Source organism: Megalopta genalis, unplaced genomic scaffold (genome assembly GCF_051020955.1).
Source record: "Megalopta genalis isolate 19385.01 unplaced genomic scaffold, iyMegGena1_principal scaffold0022, whole genome shotgun sequence".
Lineage (NCBI taxonomy): Eukaryota > Metazoa > Arthropoda > Insecta > Hymenoptera > Halictidae > Megalopta > Megalopta genalis.
In genome coordinates this window covers 1,471,659-1,477,658 of record NW_027476092.1, presented here as the reverse complement: position 1 = coordinate 1,477,658, position 6,000 = coordinate 1,471,659, and positions in this window count along the sequence as shown.

Below are 6,000 nucleotides of genomic sequence, written 5' to 3'. Positions count from 1 at the left end.
TTGTAGCTTCCGCGTCTGTGGCGACGGCTTCACTCCGAGTAGGAGCTGGACCCGCCGACTTAGTTCGTTCGATTTGTATTTTCAATTTAGATCCCATAGTTAGATCTTTGCCTTCATCCGGTACGCTCCCCGGCCACCACCGACCCACACATTTTGGAACCCGCCATCAGGCTGGGTTAGGGCTACGCACCGGACATAGTCTGCTGACTGGGCCGATTACTCAATCCAGCCCGCGTCCTCGCCCGTCAGAACCCACTCGCCGAAGCGTATGGTCGTTCCAAGCCGATTGACTGGACCAGGGCTGCTTTTCTCGTCCAGCCTCCCATCTAGCCGAAGCAGAGGCCAAAGGTACGTGTTGGGGACGTCTCACCCGCAGGAGAGGGCCCCCTCAGATCCCAGGATCCTCTTTTCCGACGACAAGGGTCGCCACGCACGGCAAACACGCGGGAGACAGCAGTCGGAGAGGCTGCCTCTTCCTCTCCACCACACTTCGTTCGGTTCGCTGCGTTTTGAGAACACGAGCTATCCAGCGGTACCTTTTTCGTGGAGGCTCAAGTGTGGCTAGGGCACGTTTGCCCCTTGCGGCCTGGGTTGCCCAGGTGATTGGTTGCATCCCGATTTCTAGATCCAGCGGCATGCTGCTACGTGGCGCGCTCAGACAACGAAAATGCGGCATTCCGGTCAGACCAGAAAAACCGCATAACGTGACGCGGGGGACTGCAGCCACAAGTGACAACAGTCCCCCGGTAGGGAGTAGTACAGCATATTCAATGCTGTACATGAACACGCCACAGCCCGTATGCTTAGTTCAAGGGCCTCGCCATTATGCGAAGTACTACATGTACAACGCACTGGCGGTCTCAAAATACCCTCATCGCCGATGCATCTGATGCATCCGTCAACTCGGCAGCATTCACTCCGTCGGCGTGTTGCTTTGTGGCGTGTTCAGATAACGAAAATGCGGCATTCCAGTCAGACCAGAAAAACCGCATAACGTAACGCGGGGGACTGAAGCCACAAGTGACAACAGTCCCCCGGATGGGAGTAGTACAGCATGTTCAATACTGCACAAGAACACGCCACAGCCCGCTTGCTTAATCACGGGCCTCGTCATTATGCGAAGCACTACATGTACAACGCACTGACGGTCTCTCGAGTGCCTTCATCGCCGATGCACCTATCGACTCAGCAGCAACATTCAATCCGACGGCGTGTTGCTTCGTGGCGTGTTCAGACAACGAAAATGCGGCATTCCAGTTAGACCAGAAAAACCGCATAACGTAACGCGGGGGACTGCAGCCACAAGTGACAACAGTCCCCCGCTAAGGAGTAGTACAGCATATTCAATGCTGTACATGAACACGCCACAGCCCGCATGCTTAATCTCGGGCCTCGCCATTATGCGAAGTACTACATGTACGACGCACTGACGGTCTAAAATGCCTTCATCGTCGACGCATCCATCGACTCGGTAGTAGCAACAACCTTCGCGAGGACTAGTTCGGGGGTCGCCTCTCAACCCTGGGTGGCCACAGACCGCCACCGCCACCGCTATGGACAGGAGGGACATCGGCAACGACCTAAGCAATGCAATAGGATTAGACTCGGGTAAACGTTTGGACGGGATCGGTCTTCGCGCCGTCCGCGTCCACCTCGTAAGGTGCGACGCTACGAATATAGGGAATAATAGGAAAAACAACCCCCGCGACCCCCCAACCCCAACGCGAAACCGCGGCCCCGCGTTCGCGAATGTAACCACGGGAATTAGGATCCTACAGCTGAACATGCGACGTTCAACTGCAGTAACGGGCGAAGTTAGGGAACTTATAGCGCAATAGCGGCTGGACGTCCTGCTCCTGCAGGAACTACACGTCAGCAAACAAGGCGCAGAATATAGGGTAAACGGATTAGGGACCGGAGTGAGGGTGGCGACGGTGAAAACCAACTCCCCATGGGCCGCTATCGCCATCCCCAACCCTCACTTTGAGGTCACTTTTATCTCGCAGCTCAGTAATCCGCACTGCGTATGTGCGGAAGTGCTGGCCCCCGGCTTCTCCTTCTACGCGGTGTCTTATTATTTCCAACAACATGATGAGATATAGAAGCACCTCAAGCATTTGGAGTCGGTACTCCTGGCATTGAGGGGGAAGAGAATAATAATTACAGTCGACGCGAACGCGCAATCCTCGCTCTGGAGCCCGCACAGCACAGACGAGAAGGGAGCGCAGATAGAAAGATTAGTTTCCGCGTTTAGATTAACTGTAGCTAACGACGCTAGTCAACCAAAAGACGCCAAAAGGATCGTCATACATCGACGTTACCTTGGCATCCCCCTCCATGGCCCCATATATCAGAGAATGGAGAATAAGAAGCGAATGGGCGACTAGCGATCATAACGCCATCGACATCCGGCTGCGGGCACCTAGGGCCGCGACGGGAAATCAGGGAGCAGCGAACTCTCGGTTCGACACTCGTCGAGCGGATTGGGAGCGGCTCTCGGTGGCCCTGTCCGATCACTCACGGTCGAGGCTCGAAGTCCTGAGTTTGGGGTCGGTGGAAGATGTAGGTAGAATGGCAAAGACGCTCACAGTCGTCATCACTGACGCCTGCACCGCGTCAATGCCTAGAAAAAGGAAATTTAGGAAGTCCAACCCGTGGTGGACAAAAGAGAGAAAAAACTAAGCTCAAAAAGGCCGTGTACAGGCAGAGGCGTGCCTTCCAGAAGACGATAGACGAACCCTCCTGCCTCCAAAAACTGCAGGAGTACCGTACTTCGTTGCGGAACTACAGCAGGGAGGTGAAGAGGGCGAAACAGGAAAGCTGGCAAAATTTCGTGACGTCGAACGGGAACACGGAACCCTGGGGCATCGTATACAAGCTCCAGGCGAATAAACTCCGTGTAGAGAAAGTAATAAGCACACTCCGGCGCAACAATAAAAGTACCACCGGTGCTTTAGAAACCGCCAGCGAGCTTCTGGAAGCCCACGTCCCTGACGACCGACCTGAACTCGACTCGCCGACACAAAGGGTTCTCCGGGAAGAGGCGCGAATCGCCCCGAATACCGCCGACGCCCCGCCCTTTTCCTTGGCGGAGGTGGCCGGAGCGATTCGTTCCTTCGGTAAAAAAAGGCGCCAGGACCGGACCTCATTGAGGTACACGTCTTGTAGGTCACTGCGAAAACAATCCTCGGGGAACTCGCGCGATTATTCAATGGGTGCCTTCGATGGGGCGCCTTCCCCTCCGCCTGGAAGGTGGGCTTTCTGAGAATCCTCCTGAAAGGCGAAGGTAAGGACGAGAAGGACCCAAAGTCCTACCGACCGATATGCCTCCTCTCCGTGACCGGGAAAACATTTGAAAAGCTCTTTAAGAGCAGACTAGAGCAGACGGCGATGGTGACGGGACGCATCTCCAGCAGACAGTACGGGTTTACGCGCGGAAAGTCGACTGAAGATGCAATTGTCGAGTTGCGCCGCATGGTCGATGACACCGAACATCGGCATGTGATCGCACTACTCTTCGACATTTCCGGAGCCTTCGACAATGTCTGGTGGCCCCTAGTGTTAGGTAGTCTTAGGGATCGAGACTGTCCGCGCAACGTCTTCGAGGTAATCTCCAATTACTTCGAGGACCCTAAGGTCAGTCTCACGGTAGGAACAGAAAGGATCTCCAAGCGCACGACAAGAGGATACTCGCAAGGTTCCGTCCTCGGCCCCGCGTGCTGGAACCTTGTGTTCGACGGTCTCCTGAGGTTACTCGAAACCTCAGTTGAGAATAGATTCGTAGCGTTCGCGGTGTCGCGAACTCACGGTTCGACACTCGTCGGGCCGACTGGGAACGATTCTCCGAGACCCTGTCCGATCTTTCACGATCGAGGCTCGAAGTCCTGAGCCTGGAGTCAGCGGAGGAAACAATAGGAATGGCAGAAACGCTCACAGACATCATTAAAGATGCCTGCACCGCGTCAATGCCGAGAAAGCGTAGGTTCAGGAAGTCCAATCCGTGGTGGACGAAAGGGCTTACGGTCATGAAGAAGGTTGTCTACCGACAGAGACGTGCCTTCCAGAAGGAAAGAGATGAGTCCTCATGCCTCCAAAAACTGCTGGAGTACCGCACTTCGTTGCGGAACTACAGCAGAGAGGTGAAGAGGGCGAAACTCGAGAGTTGGCGAAACTTTGTATCGTCGTACGGGAACACGGAGCCTTGGGGCTTCGTGTACAAGCTGCAAGCGAACAAGCTCCGTGTCGAGAGGGTGCTGAGCACCCTCCGGCGAGTCAACGACAATACCACGAGCGCGATAGAGACAGCCAACAAACTTCTGGAAGCACACGTCCCGGACGACCGGCCGGAAGACGACACGCCCGCGCAGCGAGAGATTAGGGAGAACGTGCGAATCGCGCCAAACACCGTGGACGCCTCTCCGTTTTCACCGGACGAGGTCGTGGATGCGATCCGCACATTCGGAAATGACAAGGCACCAGGACCGGACCTCATCGAGGTCCGAGCGCTGAAGGCCGCCGCGAAAGTAATGTTAGGACAGCTAGTTCGTCTATTCAACGGGTACCTTCGTTGGGGCGTCTTTCCCCCCACCAGGAAGGTGGGCTCCCTCAGAGTGCTCCTGAAGGGAGAGGGCAAGGACGTGAAGGCCCCGAAGTCCTACCGACCGATCTGTCTCCTCTCCGTTGTGACAACTGAGGGGAATAAAGACCCCTGGGGAGTAGTCTATAGACTACAAACCAGGAAAGTCCACGCCGCTAAAGCTTGCAACAACCTCACAGACAACAGCACACACACACAATGACATGGCAAGACACTGCTGCACTGCTTCTGAGCAGCCTCGTACCTGATGATGAAACGAGCACTGAGTCGCAACAGCACAGGCGACTTCGGTCCACCGTTTTAGAATCGCCCAACACTACTGACACCACTCCATTCACCATTTCAGAGATCGACACGGCCATCCGGAAACTGAAAAGGGGGAAGGCCCCAGGCATTGACGCAATGGAACCGGAAGTAGTACAAAGTGTCTTGCCCATACTACACGCGAAAATCACAGATATGTACAACACGTGTCTCTCATCGGCGACATTTCCGGTAAGGTGGAAGCGGGGGGGGGGGGGCGTCAAAGTTCTTCTGAAGAACGAAGAAAAGGACCCCGCCAACCCCAAATCCTACAGGTCTGTATGCCTCCTCCCGGTCCTTAGCAAGGTTCTGGAGAGGCTAATAGCAGGAAGACTAAAAGGCATCTTTGAGAATCACCCACATACCTCTGACCAGCAATTCGGCTTCCGTCCAGCCAGATCCACGGAGGAAGCAATTGTGAGAGTCAGGCGGATCACTTCATAAAGCCGAGAGAGATACGTGATTGGAATACTACTCGACATAGCTGGCGCATTCGACAATGTCTGGTGGCCCTCAACCCTGGACAACCTGAAGAAGCGCAACTGTCCGGCGAATCTGTACAGGCTTATCCAGAGTTATCTCTCGGGGAGGTCTGTGCAGATCAAGAACAATAATAACATTGCAGAAAAAAGGACGACAAAGGGTTGCCCGCAGGGCTCAGTCCTGGGTCCGAGGTTTTGGAACCTGGTGTTTGACGGTCTTCTAAACACTCTGGCTCGCTGCAACATAATTACCATAGCATATGCCGACGGCCTCCTGGTCCTGATCCCTGGCGACTCCAGGAGGGAACTCGAGGTCAGAGGCAATGCTACCACGAAGACCATAGCCGACTGGTGCAAGCAACACAAGCTGCATCTGTCGGACTCTAAAACGGAAATGATCCTTCTCAAGGGACTCCTTGACATCAGACGCCCTCCCACGATCAAGATCGGGAATGGATCAATAGCAATGAAGAAGACCGTCAGATACCTAGGCGTCAACTTCGGCCCCAGATTTAACCCTTTCGCGGCGAACAGCGCCTTTAGGCGCTCATCTATAGATGCTCACTCTCAGCGAACAGCGCCTGATGGTGCTCAGGCAAATTTACCCGCTGCGAACGA